We start from the raw sequence: 22,132 nt of genomic DNA on the forward strand, positions 1-22,132 counted from the left end.
TGTGCAGTCGTATCCTATTTACTCGGGCTGAGTGCCCTTCACACTGCCATTTCTTCAGACACTTTCATGTGCATATGCATTGGTTTGAGAAAGCAAGAGGTTCTTTCCAATGATTATTTGCCAATGGCTGGTGAGTTTGTTAATTTTTGAGATTTCCTTCTTGGCAATTTACAAAGAACATAATTTTTCTTTTTTCAGAGGTGGAAATAAAGTTCCTCATTTTCGTTCAGTCCCATCGGTTGTCTCGTTTTAAAGCGCATTATTAATCTTGATTCCAATCTTCTTAGGTTTTGCTTCCTATTACCACCACGTTCGTGTTGTTTTACTGTGGCCAAACCAAAGAAATGAGTATCTTTCCACGTTCTGTTTGTGTGGGTCGTTAGGTGTTTGGCCATGGCATACGTGGAATCTTTGTTCTGAATTGCGCGGATGTGCTCCAACATTCTTTTCTTTAAGGTGCACGTGGTACTGCCGATGTATTGTTTTCCACAGTAACATTGTAGCATGTACACTACAAAACTTGTTTCGCATGTGATGTGTTCTCTTATGGTAAAAGTCTTGCCTTTTGGATCATTGATTGTTTTCATATTTTTTCCTATCTTACATGCTTTGCAGGTACTGCATCTGGTGAAGCCTTTCTTTTTTTCGGTGAGCCAGTCGGTCTGTTTCCTCTCTTCATAATGGCTATGCACCAAATGGTTGGCTAGGTTTGGAGGTCTTTTGTAGGTTATTAAAGGTCTGTCTCCAATGTTTTTACCTATATCAGGGTCTTTCTGTATTAGATGCCAGTACTTGTTTAATATTTTGCGAATTTTGTAACATTCCTTGCTGTAAGTGACGATCATTCTTGGGGGATCGGCCTTGGTTTGTTCTTTACCCAGAGCAGTACTGGATGGTTTAGGTAACAGTGTTTCTGCTCTGGTTTTTGTCCTGGCTTTTATTTCTCCCTGGTGAATGTCTCGGTATTTGTAACCGCGTTGTTCAAATCTCTTCTTGGTGTCTTTGAAGTTTTTCTCCATTTCTTTTTCTTCTGAGCAATTTCTCCGCATTCTTAATAATTCACCATACGGAATGCTTTTCTTTAAGGTTTCAGGGTGGAAACTTTGTCCGTGCAGGATACTGTTTGTGGCTGTCTTCTTCCTGAAAGTTGTAGTATGTATTTGGTTGTCTTGAACATATACTTTCGTATCCAGGAATTCCACTTCCTTGCTGCTTATGTTGTAGGTGAATTTTAAGCCAACTTCATTGTTATTCAGTTCATCAAAGAAGATCAAGAATTCAGATTTAGTTCCTTTCCATAACAAAAAGAGATCGTCAATGTAGCGTAGCCATAACGCTACATTGGCCATGTGGTGGTCGTTTTCTTCTCTCCAAGCTATGCTCCTCTCCCACCACCCCATCATGAGGTTCGCATAGCTTGGAGAGAAGGAAACTCCCATTGCGGTACCGCACTTTTGCATGTATACTTTCCTGTTAAAAAGGAAAACATTGTTATATAGACACGTTCTAATCATGTCTATAAGCATCTTGGAATGTTCTCGTTCTGTGATTGGTTGTTGCATCAAGAAGTATTGTACTGCTTTGATACCTGTTTCGTGTTCTATCGATGTGTACAATGAGATGACATCGATGGTCACGAGCATGTACGTAGGTTGCCATTGGGTGTCCTGTAAGATACGCAGAAAATCCCCGGTGTCCTTGATATAGGAACTGAGAGTTGGTACTATCGGGGCAAGGAAATGATCAACATATTCTGATATATGTTCATATAGACTGCCACAACTTGAAATGATCGGTCTTCCTGGCGGCTTATTGAGGGTTTTGTGGACCTTGGGAAGAAAATATATGGTTGGTGTGATGGGATGTTCCACCATTAAAAATCTTTTTTTCTCCTCTGTTATTAGTCCCATGCGTTTCCAATTCTGTAGTTTTGTTGCCAATTCTGTTTTGAGTTTCAACGTTGGGTCATTGGTTATGCAAGTGTAGTTTTTATTTTCACCTAGTTGTCGCATAGCCTCTTCCACATAATCCTCTCTTTGCATAATCACGATGTTGCCACCCTTGTCGGCTGGTTTGATCTCGATGGAATTGTTGTCTTTGAGAGTTTTCAATGCGACACGTTCTGCTTTTGATAGATTTTATTTCTTGTTGTTTTCAATTTGTGTCATTTCCTCTAAATCTGCCAACACAAGGTCATAGAAGGTATCAATTTTGTTCCCAGGGTTTAAGATGGGGCAGAATTTTGATTTATTCTTAAATTGTGTTGATCTTCTTTTGTTAGTTGTCATTTCCATTTCTGTTAATATCTGTGTATCCGTCACTGAGGATGCCTGAGTTTGATGCGCTAGTTCATACGCTGTGCGTAGGCACGGAATTTCATTGATTGTGAATTCTTTTAACGTGTCAGTGGAGTCTGGACTGGTTGCTTCTTGTATGTATGGGTGGCCTGGTTGCTTGGACAGTTTTGTGAAGTATTTTTGAAGTTTGAGTTTCCTCACGTATTTGTACAGGTCAATTTTGGTGTCCACAGTGTCCTGATGCATTTCCGGGCAGAAGGACAGGCCTTTGTTAAGAAGTCTGCGTTCGTCATTTGAAGGTGTGTATCTCGAGAGATTGATTATCAGGTCTGGTTGTTTTTGATCAAGTGAATTTGCAATATTCACTTCTTGGGGGGTATGCGATTGTGCAGGTTGTATCCGCTTTTTTCGTTGCGCTTTCCTCTCCTTGTTTTGCGTTTCGTCCTCTTGGCTGGTAAGTACCCCTTGTCATAGGTTTTGTTGCCGGGTTTCTGTTTCTGTATCTTCCCCTCGGTGCTAGTTGTTCCTGGTATACCAGGGTCAGTTCTTCTAAAAAAGAGAGCCTGCTGAGGTTTCTATTTGTGCGTTGCTCCCCCTCACTGACTTCTGATTCCGGTTCGCTGGATGAAGGTGTGCCAGTGGGGACACCTGGTTGTTTCCACTGTTGTTTGAAAGTGTCATACTTCTTGGCAAAGGTTAAAATTGTGCCAAATTCGTAATCGTCTTCATCTCTACGGAATTTTCTTTGTTTCCGTAGTTGCACTTCCTCCTCATGCTTATCTAGGTTTTTTTCCATATCCACACGTAATTTTTTAATGCTTGCACTGTCTTCTTTTAAGGCAACAATTTGGTTTTCAATGTCTTTTATTTTTTCATGAAATTCGTCCACGTCAATTCTCGCGTATTTGATAATGATTAACATCATATTGCGTGAGCAGTCCATGTTGTTCATACCCCACTCTTCTAACATCTCTGGTTTAGTGTCGGGGTGATTTGGGAGAGTAAAGATACGCAGACCCCTAGGAACCATTTTGTGTTCGATATATTTTTCAAGGGTTAATATTTCCCATGACCTCGAAATTTCCTTTCTCATCAGCTTTTCTAGTTGCATGAACAACTGTTTGGCTGTGGTAATTGTAGGTTGTGATTCCTTTCTTGTTTCCTCTCTGCCGCGTTCTGATCTTTCTCTCCCTTTTTGGAAAATACTCTCAGCAAGTGTTAATCTTTTCATGGCGCGTTCCTCCATTGCCAGTTAGTTATGGGTGGTGAGTCTGACTTGTCTTTCAATTGCTTTGCTTTCTCGTTATAATTGTTAGTGTTTTTTCGGTCGCTGGTAACCGACGTTAGTTTTAAACATCAAAATTACTTCCTTGTTTCGGATGTCATTAGTTTACAGTGTCTATTTGATTATGAAATTCCAAGGGCGTATCCTATTTACTCAGCCCGAGTAAATAGGATACGACTGCACAGCCGGACTAATGACCTCATGGCTTTAACAAGAAGGACAATTCGATTACGTGTTCAGTCCACCACACTGCCAAGACACTCTGTCCTCGTGCTCAAAGGTTTACAATTGAATGTAGGGCACTTAGCCTACAATTAAAACGTAATGTAAAACTCGCATAAAAATGTAAATATTAATGCATAATGAATGCCAAACTGCATGTCCCACAATGCACCAGGATAAGCATTATAAGCTATATAATTGTAAGTGAAGTAGGACAACTGTTAACACTGCCGTGAAAAAGAACCATCTGGTTCGAAAAGCGTAGGCTTTCACAGTGTCTAAATAAAACTTTAATTCCAAAGTGCAGGAGTGCTGGTTTTCCTTTCGTGAACAATTATTCACGGGACCCGGTCCTGGTCCCGAACCAAGCACCAACTTGCCAAGCTGTTCCCTCTGCGACAGGATCGCTCGTGGAAATATATATATATATATATATATATATATATATCTCAGCTCCAGAAACACTCGCAGGCGGGTGCTTTCAATGTGGGGGTTCTTCCGCAAATCAATTACCGCTTCACTTCTCCTCTACTTCGGATTTACATCCTTCACGAAAAAAGGCACTCCCGGGGGTCATTTGAGTCTTTTATTGACGCAAAACAAACACAGCAAACAGACGCGTTTCGGTATAAACCTTCCTCTATGTTTACCGAAGCGCCGTTTAGACACGTATTTAAACACACATTTGTTCCACAAAAATCAACAAGGGACAATAGTAACTTGCCACTGCCAACTGCAAAATAAGCGCCATCTTAGAATGTCAAAAATATGGCAAACAAAATATTCATGCATCATATATCAGCGCTAACATAATTCATAATACAATTCAATGAAGCCCATCGATGGGCAGCATCATCTTTGATTAGTGCTCACAATAAATATTAAATAATAGATATTTAATACTTAATACTCAATCCTGCCCTGTATGGGCTGGCAACAAATGGTGTTAACCAAATCAACCGAGTCATTACTCATAATCCTGTGTCTATTATGGGCCTCATACCCATACAAATATCTACATATTTACAAGAAAAAGGGGATAGAATAGATAAAATATGAAACAATAATAAAAAAAATTATACAAAATAGGAAAGAAGAAGAAGAAAACAAGAGAAAACGGAGAGAAAAAGAGACCAATTCAGTAATTCACAGAAGTTCATTCAAGATTAATATACAGAGTATATAGGGTATATACAGAGAGATAGGCGAGCAAGATAGTGAGCATCTGGACATCGAAGAAACAAAGTTCATTAGAAATTCCATCCTTTTCAAAATCAGTCCAAATGCTAAGATACTCGGACCTACTGTAACGGGTTCCTCTACTGACCAATGATACAAGCATAGTACAGTCACTCTCCCAGATGGATGGCCAATTCCTCACTACAATTAAGTCCCAATGGAGTCTTGGTTTGCAGATCACTAATGTATCTTGACTCCAATCTACGGAGCCGCAACAGTCTATACCTGCCTCTAGGATTACTAGGTACATGAATTAGTCCAAAATAGCTAAGCAGATCCCTGTTGCGCTGATGTATTTTGTCAAAATGGCGTGCAACAGGGTAAGTTTAATCTCCCTTGGCAATGGCCCGCATATGTTCTAATATTCTAATTTTCATAGGGTGGATGGTGCTCCCTACGTAACGTAGGCCACATGGACATGTGAGGCAATAAACACTGTAGGGAGTAGTGCAGGTAAGAAACCTTCTAATGGTCCTCCGTACTCCTACATTTGGAATTTCGTAGGTAAGGACTCTTTTACTGGTCTTGCAGGCCTTACATTTCCCACACGGGAAAAACCCTTGTAAAGGACCAAAGGCCGATTTGGGGGTATCAGTTAAGTAACTGTGTACTAGGTCGTTTTTTATTGACCTTGCCTTCCTAAAAGTTATTAAAAGATTAGGAGGAAGATCAGTGCCCAGAACGTCATCTGTCTGTAATATGTGCCAACTTTTTATTAAGATCTTTTTCAAGTGTGTAGCACTCTTTGAGAATGTAGTGATGAGGCGAAATTTCCCCCCACTCTTCAGTGAGTCCTTCCTGCTAGTATCCTTCGTCTTCAACAGGCTCTCTCTTTTGAGGATATTGGCCCTATTGAATGCTTTGTTCAGGATTTCCTGACTGTAACCCCGTACCTTGAAACGTTGCATACTGGCCCTGGCTGCAATCTGGAACTCCCTGTCATCTGAACAATTACGTTTTATCCTAAGAAGTTCCCCGTAGGGGATACTTCTTATAAGGTTAGTGGGGTGACGGCTCGAGGCTTCCAGCATAGAGTTCGCCGCTGTCACCTTTCGGTACAGTCTAGTCTTCAATTGACCAGACTCCACATAGATATTTACATCCAAGTAATTGACAGATGTGGTGCTAACTTCACCTGAAAATTCCAGATTAACTTCGTTCCTATTTAGGACCTTGATGTAATCCCTAGCTGTTTCTGGGGGCCCGTTCCACACGATAAACAAATCGTCTATGAAACGATGCCAACCAACAACTTTCTCAGTCCATTCTTTGTTTGCCACCCCCAAGGCCACCTGCTCCTCCCACCAGCCAACGAACAAGTTCACATAGCTGGGGGCGAAGCAAGTGCCCATTGCTGTACCAGACATCTGTCTGTACAGCTGTGTCTGAAAGAGAAATATATTATGTGACAAACAAAACTTTACAAACTCCCAAACCATCACACTATGTTCCGTATACTTCAAACGATGTTTGTCTAAAAAGTACTTCATGGCTAGAAGGCCATCTTCGTGCTTGATCGAGGTATACAGGCTGGTGATATCAAGCACCAGCATAGTGTATCCTTCCACCCAATGCAGTGAAGCCAATTTGTCCAACAGATCCGTCATGTCACGAATATATGATTTCAAAGTCTTCATATGAGGTAGAAAAAAGAAATCGACATAGATGGACAGGTGCTCGGTAAGGCTCCCCTGCGATGCCACAATCGGTCTCCCTGGTGGTGCTGCTTTATTTGTATGCACCTTCGGCAAATGGTAGAAGGTAGCAATGGTAGGGTTCAAGCGTCTCAAAAATAGGAACTCATCAATGTCCAGCAACCCTTTGTTATGCCATTTGGATATGACCGAGTGATATTCCCCAATACTTTGTTGGTATTCTTTAGCAGTAATGGGTAAGTAGGTGTCCATATTGTTTAGTTGGCGGAACGCCTCTATATCATAGTTCTTCTTCGTCTGGAGGACGATATTCCCGCCCTTGTCTGCAGGCTTATATACAACCCCTTCATCTTTGCTCAGATTTATAAGAGCAAGCTGTTGCTTCTCAGAGAAGTTACCATTAGTGGATCTTATGAATTTCTGTTTGCGTCTGAATTGGGTCAAATCCTTGACAACCGAGTCCGCAAAAATATCAATAGCATCCACTGTCATCTGAGGATGACATTTCGATACAGGTTTAAAGGGAGTAAGGCCACCAACTTGTTCAATACCTGTTACAGATAGCTGTTGTGACCTACTGATAGAAGTTAATTGGTCCTCAGTTCTCAGTTCTTCAAGTACCATAATGGCATCTAGATCATTCCCAGCCAGAAGATCCGTTTCAAGGTCAGCAGTGCCTTTCTTAGTCTGTTTACCAATCTGTGGTCTCGTTTTAAAATACTTATGAAGCTTTAACTTCCGTGTGAATTTAAATCAATCTATCCACGTTTGAGTAAATTTCATGTCTCGTTGAGGGCAAAAAGTCAGTCCCAACTTAAGTACCGACTCCTCAGTACTGGTAAGTTGTTTATCCGTCAGGTTAATGATGGTAAGATTTTCTTCCATTATTGGCGTTTCTTGTTGTAAACCTTCTTGCTCCTTGTTGCAGGAGGGGAGATGTTGTCTTGTGCAGCCCCCGTGCCTCCTTCTTGTCTTCCTCTTCCTGACTTCTCCGGTGGCTTTCCCGCACCCCCTCTCTGCCATGATTGGCAGATCAGTTTGAATTCCTCGCGAAAAGGGGTACGGACACGGCCAGATCTCAAAGCCCCTCTATTTTCGTCTTCAGAAGACTCGTTTTCCGTTACTTCTGATTCCGAGGTAACTGGCACTTCCGTCGTTTCTATTGACATTTGTGCCATGGATTTACCTTTGCTTAACAACTCCTTTCGTGGATTGTCATATTTCTTGGCAAAGGTTAAAACCCTTCCTTGGGCATAGTCTGCCTCATCACGATCGAATTTACTTTGTTTTAGTAGTTTTATTTTTTCTTCCTAAGCCTTAAGACGCTTCTTCATTTGATGTTTGAACTCAACAATCTTCGCTTGATCTTCCTCCTTCTTTAGTTCTTCCTCCAACACTTCACTGTCATGTAGCGCCTTGTCACGGTCGCTCCACGCAAATTTCACCAGGATACACAGGCTTCCTTGACATGATGCTGCAGTATGTTCTGCCCATTCGTCCAATAACAATGGATCTGGCGATTCATAGGCCGGCACAGTGTAGATCCTGAGACCTCTCGGGACCCTATTTACCTCAATATAATTTTGAAGTGAGGTCCCCTCCCACCATTTTCTAATTTCGCGCTCGTACAGCTGTTCGAGTCACATAAAAGGTGGTCTGCTGACCCTAGCAGGATGACCATTCCCAATGGGGTCGCAAATTGTGACCTGCCTAATGATTATCAATGAGGCAGGTCATGTGTGACCCAAGCGGGAATCGCAAGCAGTGTCTGATACACTGTTGTTCATTCATTTTTACAAGTTGCAAATTGCGAATTGCAAAACAACGCAATTTCCGACTTACAAAATGGAAGGTCGTACATTTGGACCTTTCTTTTTATTCAAGTCACGCATTGCCACTGGATACTTATAGCTGGACCACGTTTCCACAGGAAATTGATTTTTTGGTTTACTTATAACTGCTGCTGTAAGGCTAATCTTCACAACACAAATAAATAATGTTCATCCACCTCAGCTTCTTGGAAGGTTTTGGGGTGATCCATCAAGTGGGGGCTGAAAAAAAGGGGGCACCCCAAAACATATATTCCTGATTTAATATTCCATGGGAAAATCAAACAGCGATACCGCAAAAACCTCTGAACGGAATTACACCAGACTTGGCAGAAAGCTAGATCTTGGTGCAGATAGTGTGCTTTTTGTGATTTGGTGTAAATCCAGTCAGTAGTTAATGAGAAATTAATGTATATCTAATTTAAAACAAATTAAATAATGTATATCAAAATGCAAATCAAAATGTATGTATATAGGGATGAAGGTCATGCACGGATCCAACAGATCTAAAGATAAGATCTGATTGGCTGCCACCACATCAACAAAGATGTGGCGGCAGCCATATTAGAAATCGGGGACTCAGTCACCTATTCTGCAAAAACAATTTAAAAAACATATAAGGGCGCAGAATAGGTATACCCTGCTATCCTAAGCTTGGTGGTGGAGGGTGGGGTCCAAGGGGGCCAAAACTGTGGTCCCGTGCAAAACAAATAATCAGGCCCCACCCGTTTTAGTTTCTAGCAATCACGTGCCCCAGGTCCCCATGATGTTTGAGAGTCCTTTTGAACTCAACCAGTTGCAATGAGGGTGTCTGAGGGGGGAGGAGAATTACATGCTTGGTGCAATTCAGGAGGTCGACCAGCTAGGCCCATAAGTAGAAGGTGAGGTGAATGGCAAGCCTGTATCAGGTTTTATTGATACAGGAGCTACCTGCTTGACCGTTAGGATGGTTGAGGTTCCAAATCTACACCTCTCAGGAAGAAAAATCAAAGTTTTAGGCATCACAAATCAGCAGTGCACAAGTAAAGTTTCATACCCAATATGTTCAATCTGAGAAAATCATCAGGTTGTAATTTGCAAATCGAGTCTATTGAATTTGCAGGGAAGGGATTTACTTTGCACACTAAACTGTTAGATTTACTGTTCACCAAAAGGTGTGTAGATGGAAATGCAGGCAGGTGACACAGAATTCTAAATAAAGTCCCAAGAGTCAGTAACTAGGCTGCGCCCTACAAAAGAAGATGTATCCCCTGATTTTAAGGAAATAGGGTAGAGATAAGTGTGGGACTACACAGGGAAGAGAGATTTACCTGATAAAAAATGCAGGACCCCTCAAGAACGCCTTTAGACAAGACACATTTTTCCCCCAGGTGCCCTCCCCTCTCCCAAGCTCTCACGAGAAGCAATAGCTGGCATAATCCCAATCATTTAAAGGAACAGGGCATTTTGAAGGTAGTCAATGGGAATCCATGCAACTCTCCGATCATGGCTCTACAGAAATCAAATAAAAAATGGAGCAGAGGGCATCCTCTGAGGAAAATTAATTAAAAAACAAGTTACTTACCTGTACACTGGGGTTCTCCAGAATTGATATCTTTTATAGATTCACATGCTTGAATCTTCCCCATCGTGATGGTGGGAGTCCCACAGCGGTAACAGTAAAATAGCAATGAAAAATCGTAAAAGATAATCTCCCTTGAAAATCAATAGCATTTAGTAAGCAGTTAACCTCATTAAAGAACAGGCAAACTCCAGCCAATCACATCACATACCCATAGTATGCATCTCCTGGAGGGCCACCATACCTCAGATTTCGAGCATGAGTGTAGTTAGTAAATTAATAGACGTATGGAAGGTGCACCTGTGAGGGGAGGACGGAGGGCTGCATGTGAATCTATAAAATATATTAATACTGGAGAACCACAGTGTACAGGTAAGTAACTTGTTTTTTCTCCAGTATTGTACCTTTTATAGATTCACATGCTTGAATCAGACTAGTAAGCAGTACATAATTGTTAAAGGAGGTGGGAAAAACAGGTGAACCACCCCACCATGCGACCATAGTATTATAACCAGAATTGCAAACAAATAACATAACATCTGCATATAGAAAATATATATATATGCAACATTTGTCATAACCCCAAGAGAAGAACAAACTCAGAATAGTGGTGTAGGCAAGAAGTAATAATAATAATAAAGATAATAAAAACTCTTAATGAACCTCAATAAAATTAGGCCTAACTTAAAAGAACAGACGATGTAGGGAAGCTTGACCAATAGCAATATCCGTCTTCCGCAAGGTATCCAGGCAGCAGTGCCTTGTGAAGGTATGGATGTTCGCTCATGTTGCCACCCTGCAGATGTCGGGTAGAGACACTCCGGCAAACAGGGCCAAGGATGTTGCCATCTTAATAGAGGAATGGGCAGTTACTTTAGATGTTAGCGGGCGTACCGCTCTTTCATGACAGTACACTATAGTAGTACAAATCCAACGTGCAATAGAAGCTCTAGTCAAAGCCTGACCCTTCCTAGGGGCAGAGAGTTGGGTCGATTTTTGCGAAAAGGTCTTGTCCTTTGAAGGTAAAACTTCAAGCATCGTTTGATATCTAAAGAATGGAGAGCTCTCTCCACTGGCGTAGACGGAGCAGGAAGAAATGAAGGCAGAACTACAGGTTCATTCAGGTGGAATGTGGTAGGTACCTTAGGGATGAACGAAGGTTTAGTGCGGAGCACCACTCTGTCTTGCTGAAATTGTAGACTATGTTGCTGTGAAAGCCTGAATTTAGCTAATACATCTAGCAGATGTGATGGCTAAAAGAAAAAGCCCCCTTCCAAGAAAGGTATCTCAAATCACACTTGTGAATTGGTTCAAAAGGTGATTTCATGATATGAGACAAAACAATGTTCAATTGCCAGAGCACTGGAGGAGGTCGAACTGGCGGGTAGGCTCTAAAAAGACCTTTCATAAATTCTTTCACTAGACTGCAGGGCCATATGGACAACTGATTTGAACGTCTCCTATACCTTGAAATTGCAGCCAAATGAACTTTAATCGAAGAGTAGGAAAGGCCAGCCTTGGCCAGAGATAAGAGATACAGCAAAACATCCTCCGGAGGAGAAGAGAGTGGATGGCAAGACTGTTTTGAAAACCAGGAGCAGTATCTTTTCCATTTCGCCAAGTAACACTTGTAGGAAGGTGGATATCTGACTATGGTTACCCCCAACTTTTTGCCTAGTGTTTTGCTGGTTTTTGACTTAGTTGGCCTGGGATCCTGCTATTCAGGACCCCAGGTTTCCTGCTCTCTCTGTTAAAATGGACTCCATGTACCTTAGGTGCATATCTAATTGGATACTGGGTCACCTTATCAGTCCCTTTACAGTGTACCTTAGGTACCCAGGGCATAGGTGTACCCAGGGCCTACCAGGGGCTGCAGCATGTATTATGCCACCCCTGGCTGTCCATCCAAAACTGACACAACTGGCTGCTAAGACAGCTGGGGCAAGGTGGTGTAATCACCCTTTGCTGTAGATATAGTATACCTATATCTAACCCCAAAATGGACACATATACTCCTATCAGTCACTCCTATGGCAGGCCGTATCAATCTTGAAGGCAGAGTGCTTGGAATTATGTGAGATGGTGCTCTGGCATGAGCTGAGCCCGTCTGCAGCTTGCGGAACCAAGTCCTAATAGCTGTTCCATGATAACGCTATACCAAATACTCTTAAGTGCATTATAATCCTCGCGGTTGAATGCTAACTCTGGTATAACATTATCAAAACATGTTGAGTAAGGTGTCATACGAATTGGAATACTACCCCCTCGCCAATTCTGGCGACGGGGGTAGCATTCTACCCTTCTAGAGGGATAAGACATGTATGTAACTGTAACCCCGGTTAAAGTTAAGCTCGAGCCTCAGCATCACAAAATGGATGCTGCCACCACAGACACAAGTCTGACCTCCTGCTGCTGGGAGTCCTTCCAGCGAGGGAGGCTTGGACAAAGCGTTTCCTGCCTTGGGAGGTGCTAGCACCACCCCAGACAGGATTTTGTGTATTGTGTAGGACAGGCCTGAAAGGAATGAGACATGCCTGGGGCACACAAGGTGCCCTGTGCATACACTGGTTCAAACCAGTTGCTGGAGCATCCCTGCCCCAGCTCTGGCGCGAAACCGGACAAAGGATAGGGGGTGTAACCCCCCCTTCCTGGTACAACCCATAGGAGGGACCTAGTCGTAGTACAGCCCCCTTTAGCAGGATAAAGGTAGGAGCTGGTCCCATTCCAAATTAGATTAATCCTGAACTGAAACTCTACAAGAAGAAACTCTGGACTTCGACTTTCTACAACAGAAGACTGAAGAAATCTCCCTTGTGGGCAAGGAGTGTCCACCCTGCAACGGCAGGCACCATCAAGCGTCCAGCGGCTTCACTTTGTCGTCTTCCCTCGAGGATCCAGACTTCAGAGCCCGACGAGACCCAGATTCCCAGACCTCTCCGACCTCAACTCACATCTGCAGCACAGCTGAGATTCGTGGGTGCAACGAGACACGTGGGACCGGCCATCTTGGAGAAACTGCACTTCGCTTCCAGCACGACTTCTGAGGTAAACTCGACCAAGTGCTTTGGGGATTGAGAAGCCCAAGCCCCGAGCAGTTCCTGCACCGAAGATCAACCCTCCAGCCTCCACGAGATCTGCGTGGGGCCCTTCTGCCTGTTTGCTGCTTGACGCGTTGTCTGGTCACTTGCTGGCTGGCTAGTGACCTCTTAGACGACAATCTTTGAAAACTACACTGCTGGTCTGGTTGCTCCAGACTGGCCCTTGCTCCCTTCCAAAAGAGGAGCACCCCGGACCCTCCTTGTCCACTCCAGACGCCGTTTCAACTCACCGCGTGGGTTGCCTTGGCCAATGCCTGTTGACTCCAAATCCGGATCGGACACCGCCGACAGCGAGAGCCTGCGTGGGACAGCTCGTGCCTCCATCCTGGTTGTCGAAGACACCTCCTAGTCCACGTGGCTGCAGAGACAAGCGTCCACTCTTCACCTGATCGCGACGACGACATCTGGTTCCTTCCTGGTTCCACTCCAGTCACTGGCTAGTGACTGTGAACATTGTCCCCTCTGCTTTCAGGTCTTCAGCATCTCTGATCCACCCTTGGATCACACCAGACATCTTCCTCCTGGTCGCCTGCAGCATCTTTTCTTTCAGGCTCCATAGACTTCAACGCAGAAACCCGTTACGACTTTGCACCTATGCACCCGCAGCCTGTGGGTGAGGTAACAAGAGCATTTCGGTGCTCAAGGGTAGATTGACTCTCCTAGTGTCCAGATTCACAGTCGTTTTAATCCTAACTAGTCAGGATTGTCCGTACTCACCTTTTTCTTGAACTGTACTGTCCATAGACGTTGTTACGCATCTCGCGTGTGAGTTCACACTCTGCACACGCGTCCCGTGGGCCTCCTATTACTTACCTAAAGTTAGGGTAGTGTAGTCCCAGCGGTCCTACAGCCGCTGGACAGCTCCATTCCTTCTATCGATTTCCTTATACCATTTACTTAGTATATGGTTTGCCGTGCCCCTAGGGCACCACTGTAATTTTGTGCAACTTATCGTATTTTTCCTAAGAGATTGTCATGTGCTTAGCCCTCTGATCTCATAAAGAGTTCAGAGGTGTTTGTTATTAATAAATATATTGTTTATTTTCATACCAACCTGTGTGGTGTCCTTTCATCTGGTATTCAAGGGGTTATATTGTGGTAAAACAGCTGGCTTCACATGCCAAAAGAGTTTAGCCTAAGACTGCTTTGTCCATGCTACCGTTAGGATAGCTGGTCTATAAGGTTGACTTACAACCAATCACCATAAGGGTTGTTTGGACTGATACAAGGTGATCACTAGAACTAGTGAGCATCATATATCAGGCCAACTTCTCACATTGGTGTGCAGCGGTTGGGATTTGAGCTTGCTGTTGTTTTTACCAAATATAATCTTGAAATATCATTTGAAAGATCACATAAGGTACCATAGGTACATATAACAAGCTTAGAAATACTCTGAGTTCTACTGAACCAGCTGTTGTAGTAGAAAGGGCCTAGCACACCCTGACTACAACTCTTAGCAAGGGATCAGTAGGAAAACCCATAGTGTAGGTAGGTGCATCACCTACACCTCACTAGGAAGCATGTCTACCCATGGAGAGACTTCAGAGACTCCCCTAGTGGTTAGTGACCCCCCACAGGTCCTTTCCAGATATGCAGCTCTCAGTTCCCAGGAGATGAGACAATTATGTACCTCCAGGAAATTAAAACAGGGTTCCAACCCTACCACTCCTTTTCTGTTAGGTCTCTTAGAGACATATGATGCTAGAAAGGCCTCTAACCCAGGCCCCTCTAATCCAGATGGGAGCATGCCCCCCTTAGAAGGTGATCCTAACTCCAACCCCCCTGAAACAGAGGATGTAGCTGAGGAGGAAGAGGAAGAGTCATCTGGGGATGAGGCAGACAAAGGTCCAGTAGTAGTCAGCAGACTCACAAGGGCCAACTTAAGCCTACATGAAGGTGGTACTGGGGGAGCCCCAAGACCATCCTCAAGCAGGCCTAACCTTGGGAATAGACGAGTTAGATCTCACTCCAGAGGCTCTAACAGATCTATTCACACCCATGTCTCTCAGGTATCTTCTCAGAGAGGGATGACATCCCCTCAGAGAAGAGAGCATGAAGCAAAGATGAGGGAAGTGAATCTAAGGATTGAAAGGGAAGAACTTGCCCTTGCCAAAGAGAAACTTGTCTTTGCCAGAGAGCAACAGTTGAGTGGGGTAGTCCCCACTGGTGGCAGCAATATCCCTAGGGATAAAGACATGAGTTTTGATAATAGACACCTGAGTAAAATAGTGCCCTCCTATAAAACAGGAGATGATATCCACAAATGGATAACTGCTTTGTATAGGGCCTGCAAAGTACAGCAGGTACCCCAGAGTCAGTGGGCAGCTATATTGTGGCTCTCCTTTGAAGGTAAAGGCAGAGATAAGCTCCTCACTGTTAGAGATGAGGATGCTAATGACTACCAAGTCCTGAAAAATGCACTGATTGATGGGTTTGGCTTAACAACTGAACAGTACAGGTTGATGTTCAGAGACACCCAGAAAACTCAGGCTCAGGATTGGACTGATTTTGTAGATTGTGGTACTAAGGCTTTGGAGGGCTGGTTATTGGGTATTAAAGTTACAGACTACACAGGATTGTATAATCTCATAATGAGAGAGCAAATCTTAAATAACTGTCAAACCTAGCTTTTGCACCAGCACCTGGTAGACTCTGATCTGACCTCTCCACAAGAATTGGGCAAGAGGGCAGACAAATGGGTCAGAACCAGGATTAGGCCTAAGAATCAGGGTGGTGACCAAAAGAAAGAGACTACCAAGCCTCAAGAGAAAGGTGGGGATAAATCCACAGAGAAGACTTCCCCAGGGCCCCAAAACTCCAAGAATGGGGGTGGGTCCCAAGACACTTCCTCTACTCAGAAGAAACCTTATTTCCATGCCTGCAAACAGGTAGGCCATTGGAAAACTGACAGCAGTTGCCCAAAGAACAGCACTAAGGAGAACATACCCCCAAGTAATACTCCCAAGCCTCCTGTTACTACTAGTAGCAATTCCCCAGGTGGTGGGAGTACCCCCAAGAATTAGGGTGGGTTTACTTTGGGAGTTCCTGGGGACTCTGGCCTAACCAGGTCCCCTAACTTAGATACTCTTGTCTGTGAAAATGGCATGGGGTTTGCCAACTTCACTGCTTGTCCCAACACTTTGGGGAAGTACAGACAGGAGCCCCTCATCAATGGTCTGAAAGTTGAGGCCTATAGAGACACAGGGGCTAGCATCACCATGGTGACTGAGAGTCTAGTCCCCTCAAGGCAACTTATACCTGGTGCCACATACCAGGTGACAAACATTGATGGAGTGCAGAAAAATCATCCCATGGCAGTGGTAAATCTCAGCTGGGGAGGTGTAACTGGCCCCAAGAGAGTGGTAGTGTCATCAAACTTGCCTGTAGATTGCCTACTGGGGAATGATTTAGAGATCTCAGCCTGGGCTGAGGTAGAGCAAGAAACCCATTCTAAAATGGTAAATCTTCCTGAACAGGTTAGGAGGGCTGTGCCAGTCTCAGTCCAATCTCGAATAGATTCCTTCCCTGAAAAGGTTAGCAGGGCTATGATGGTAACAGCCCATACCCAAACTGAGTCCCTTCCTGAAAAGGTTGGTGGGGCTGTGATGGCCACAGCCCAAACTCAAACTGATTCCTGTGTTGTGAAGCCTGAAACTATGGATCACTCCACACAAACAGAGAGCATTGAGGAGTGTTAGAAATGGGATCCCCGGCTGGCCAGGGCTTGCACCAGAGTCAGTCAGAGACCACCACTCCTAAGTCAGGGCAAGGGAGTTACACGCCAAGATAACCCCTGCTCACCCTCTAGGTAACGTGGCGCGAGCAGCAAGGCTAAACTTGGAGGCGATGTGAGTTAAGTATTTGCGCATGCACCCCAGCAACAACACCCAGACCCACCACAAAGGAAACTCCACACAAGGTTATATAAAAATACCCTTTGTATTACACCAAAACACATTAGATAAAAACACACACTTTACAATGTGCCAACAGGCACGGGCAGAATTTACAGGGGATATGTACAAGACAGGGCCACCTGGACCACTGTCAGGAATCAGCACTTTTAGAAGTAACACTTTTAGAAATAGCACTTAGAATGTAAAATCACTGTAGCACAAATTAGAACATACAGTACACAACCAGTAATCACTGGTAACCAGGATCTCACTAGCACCACCTGCACTAGGAAAAAAACAACCACCTAAGTATCGCAATACCTGTAGGGGTGTAAGAACATAACACATGATGCAATGCATAACATACATTCAGAGGTGTAAGGACAAGGCACATGACGCATAAAAACACATTCAGAGGTGCAGAAAAAGAACAATTGCGCCAAACTCACTTAAGTCACCACCTGTGACTGTCCCTAGGCCAACTGGCCTCTCTAGGGCTAGGACGCTTTGTGTCCCAAATGTCAGGGGGCCTAAACGTGGCAGTTGCCCACAAAGTGCTGGGCAACTGGGTAGAACAATGATGGGGCCAACACGAGGGGGGAGCCTCACAGGCTCTGCAGAAATGACTGTCCCCTTGCCCCTCAGAAGCCTCTCTGGGCTCTTAAATGAAGATGTGCCCCTTGAGCCTCGCTGGGCTCTAAACAAAACAAGGGGATGCCCCCTAGAGCCTCTCTGGCTCAACCAACAATAATGCGCCTGAGCCCCTCGTGGGCTCTACGAAACTACTGTGGCCCTCAAGAACCTCTCTGGGCTCTTAAAACAAATGGGGCGCTGATGAGCCTCTCTCAGGGCTCTCACTCAATAATCGCCACCGTTGGAGTCCCTCTCGGGGGACTCGCACTTCTCTTATGCTCCCCGGGATGTTGGGAACTCGCAGGCTCAAGAGAACTGTGGCCTGATCCCGTGGGCGGCCCTTCTCATGGGGCTCCGAAACAACTTATGCCCCCGGGGCCCCCGTGGGACTCGCACCACAACTAGGGCGCCTCGAGCCTCTGGTGGGCTCAGAAAACAATGGGGGCGCTCTGGAGCCACTCTGGGCTCTGCATAAACCAAGATGCCCCCTGAGCCCTTCAGGCTCGAGCACCAAAGGCGGCCGTCTCGTTGGAGTCCCTCCTCGGGGGACTCAAATGCAAAGTGAGGCCCCACGGGCCTCAACCACACAGGCCCTCGCACTGGAGGGGAGGGGCGGGCACCGGCAATGTGCCCCGACGCCCCCCTCTCCTTTACGCTGCACCAGCCCCACTCACCGGTCTCTCGATGCTGCAGCTCTTCTCTCTGGGGCTGCTCCACACGCAGGGGAGCTCCACTCTGCTCCCGGTCGTGCTGCGGCGGTTCTGGGGCTCCGGGGCTCTCCCTTGGCCCCAGGAGCCCTGAGAAGGCAGGCGCCGCTCTCCCACCTCATGCTCCGGATCCCGGGGTCGGCTCCCGGCAGCTTCCGGCTTCCTCTTTCCTGTCCCGGGCCGGCCTGCGGGGGGGGGGGGGGGGGGATGGAGGCGGGACTTCCGGTCGGCCGCGATCTGATTGGCCGGCAGCCAACCACTTCCGGGTCGTCGCGGGCAGCGCGGCGGCCCGTTCCAGGCACTCGTAGGCGGGGGATAAGCAGCAAATGCCGGGTGGGCACCGGCTCTTTTAAAAAGACAATAAATCGAGGTGGGCACTCGATCTTAGGGCGGCAATGTCCCTGGCAGGGTGGGCACCTGCCAGGGGACTTTAAAGTCGGCAAATAAGCGGGGTGAGCTCCCGCGCCGCAAATGGGCAAAACAGGGGGATCCCCACGCCGGGGAATCCCTCGAGGGCGGCAATTAAGCGGCCAAATGCCGGGTGGGCACCGGCAGAGAAATACAGCGCTCCCAAGCGCTGTAAGTCAAATAAAAGCGCTTCCAGGCGCTAGGGCAGGAAATAAAGCACTTCCAAGCGCTAGGAGGCAATTCCAGCGCTCCCAGCGCTAGAGGACAGCACAAGTCCAGAGAAAGTCCTTCAAATGCAGCAAGGCAGGGGGGGGCAAGGCTGGGCCCAGAGCCAGCTCACTGGGTCTCCAGGCAGGGAGACAGTCCAAGTGGCGGTCCTCTGGCCCAGCAACAGCAGCAGCCCCCTCAGGCAGGATCAGGAAAGAGCAACTTCTGTGGGGACACAGCCCCATTTTTATACACCACATTCCTTTGTCTGAAGGTGCAGGGTGGGGGCAGAACCAGTCGCAGCTGGTCTGTGAGCACTGTTGATGGGCTCAACCACCCTCTCTATTCACTGGCAGGGCTAGGGTCGTTAGACGCACCAAAGGGGGGCGGAGCCAGCATTGTCAGGGGAAAACCCAGCCTCATTCAGGACACAGGTACACTCCTCCCCAGCCATCAGCATGCTAATCTCCCACTCACCACCGGGCAGACCCATCCAGACTTCCTGGAGCCTGGCATGCCAGCCAGCTCCAGCCAATCATGCTCCAGCACCCTCACTGCACACACACAGCCATGTCTAGGAGTGGCACTTCCCCACTAGCCACATACAAGCTGCACATACCATCGCGCAGCATTCACTCCCACGAGTTCACACATACCAAACTCGAGCCCGCACTCCCCACGCATCAGGAACTACCAGGGACACAGACATTCCCCATGCATTCCTATGGGAGGGCAGGCCTAGCTCATCACATGCACTCAAAGTGCGCACGCACTTTCCACTGGGACACAGTGAAAGTGCGCAGAACTCAAAAATCACCATCACCAGGTCACCATTACAAGCAAAAAGTCTAGGGGTGAACCTGCCATAAGGGCCAAGTCCAACACAAGCCCCTTCCAGCCAAAACGCAGGGTAGACCAATCACCACCGTGATGGACTTCCCTGCTTGGGGCGATAGAACACGGACGCGGGCCCGCAACTGCAGGGACACCCTCCTGTTCTACGCCACGGTGAACCCATGGGATTCCTTCTCAAACCACTGTCTGGACCAACTGGGCTACCCCACTGGTACTACCAAGCTGTCCGCGGCCAGGACCAGGCCCTGGGCCACCCAGGTGCCACCGGTCCTTGCCTATTCGCAGAGCGGGGGGTAGTAACCCCTGGCACATAGGAGCCATTCTCCACTCTTCCTGTCTGCAAGACAGGACTAGACTGCCACTGGTTCTCCAGCCTAGGGCCTACAACCTCAGGCGGACCAGGAGTCTCGGGGAAGGCTCTCCTCCCCCTACCTCTTCTTCTAGGGTTCCTCCACCTCCGACGAGGGGTACACCTAGAACGCCATTCCAACCCAGGGCTTATCCACTCAGGTTGCACCGGGGTCAGAGGTGGGCTCTCCCACCCTCTGCACCCCCTTCCAGAGGTCTGCCCTCTCCCAACTGGAGAAGTTCCTCTGGAAGAAGAACCGGTCAGGACACTGGTTACAGTCGTCCTACCCTTCAGGTCAGGCTGACCCTGAACCTGGCCTCCCAACCTCCGGTCTAAAACCTTTGGTGGAACAATTGCCTGGCACTCCAGGACTTCTGGGGATTCACACACCATCCCCCTGAGGCTGACACATGACCCATGTGTAGTGTGACTGTCTGTCTGGCGCAGATCTCCCGTCCCCTGTCCACCTGACAGTGCGCGAAGATCCCCCAGACCAGAAGTGGCACCACCCGGGTCCCCCCAAGAAGATCTAGCCCCACTGACTAGTCCCTGGTCCACTGGTCCATCCACTGGGAAACTCATCCCCCATTCACTCCTCACTCTGGACTCCTGTACCCTCCCTACCGGAGCGGTACTGCCAGACTCTAGAACCACAGGAGCTCTGGTTACAGACGCTCCAGGTCCTCTACTCACTAGGAGATCCTCCTCAACTGGACTAACAGGACAGCCTAGGTCCCCAACCTGGTGTTCCCTACCGAAACCATCCAAGTCCTGAGGCAGGGCTTCGGGCGTCTGGGGAACCTCGGTCTCCCCCTCACTCCTGCTCCACTGAGCCAGGCAGTAAGCCCCTACACCCTCCTTGCTATCCTGGGACCTAGCTGGGCTACACTGAGCCTCTTCCACCACGCTGGGCTGGAAGATCCCTGAACCACTACTTTTGGAGTCACTCACCAATGACTCTAGAGAACCTCTAGCCCTTTCCCAGCGGTCTGCTTCATCTGCAAGCTCACATGCCTCAGACAATCCACACCCCAACAGGTGTGTGCGCAACAACAGGGTGAACAACAACTGAGCAGGTGCTCTTTGACAAGCAGATCAAACAAGACTTCAAAATCATCTCTCGTGTGAACCAGCACCCAATCAAACAGTGTCCCACAACATTCATTCTCAAACTCCTCCCACGACTGGTGAGGCAGCTTCCTACTGCCCCTGAATTTCAACCTATACTCCTCTTCCTGGGAAACAGGTACCAGACTGGGGGAACTGGGACTGGGATTTCCTACACTGAAATCTAAATAGCTGCCACCACTGGATTCAACCCTCCCTGGGGAATCCAGACAATCAAAACTGCGCGCAGGGGATAGTCTACCCTCCAGAGCTACTTTGCCTCTGGTGGAGGCCCTCGCAGCCTCCTCTATCCTTTCCTGCGCTAAGACCCTCTCGGTCTCTAGCTGTTGCTTTCTAATGCCCAGCTGTGCCATAGCCTGGGCATGCTCCAACCTGAGCTTTTCTAAAGCCAGCTGGTGCTCCCTTTCTCTCCTCCTATCTTCCAGCTCCTCTGGGGACAGGTAAAGGGATGAGGCGCTGCCTCCTACGCTGGACCCAGAAAGGGACTCCCTATCTATGGGGTCCTCACTATCTGCTGGCGTCCCTGTGCTACCATTTTCTTCCTCCTCCTCAGACTCTTCAGGGCTCCCCTCAGACCCACAACCCTCATGGTGTGAGACCCGGGCCCTCTCCTCACTGTGCTCACGCTCCCAGTCCTCCTTCTGCCATTGGATTAGGTTACCCCTAAGTTGGGACTGGGTGTCTGACTCATTCACTGCAATGTCTCTCTCTTCGCAAAACTCTCTCAGTTCATGCATAAACAGACCCCAGACATTAAAAG

This window comes from Lissotriton helveticus, chromosome 5_1, assembly GCF_964261635.1.
Source record: "Lissotriton helveticus chromosome 5_1, aLisHel1.1, whole genome shotgun sequence".
Classification (NCBI taxonomy): domain Eukaryota; kingdom Metazoa; phylum Chordata; class Amphibia; order Caudata; family Salamandridae; genus Lissotriton; species Lissotriton helveticus.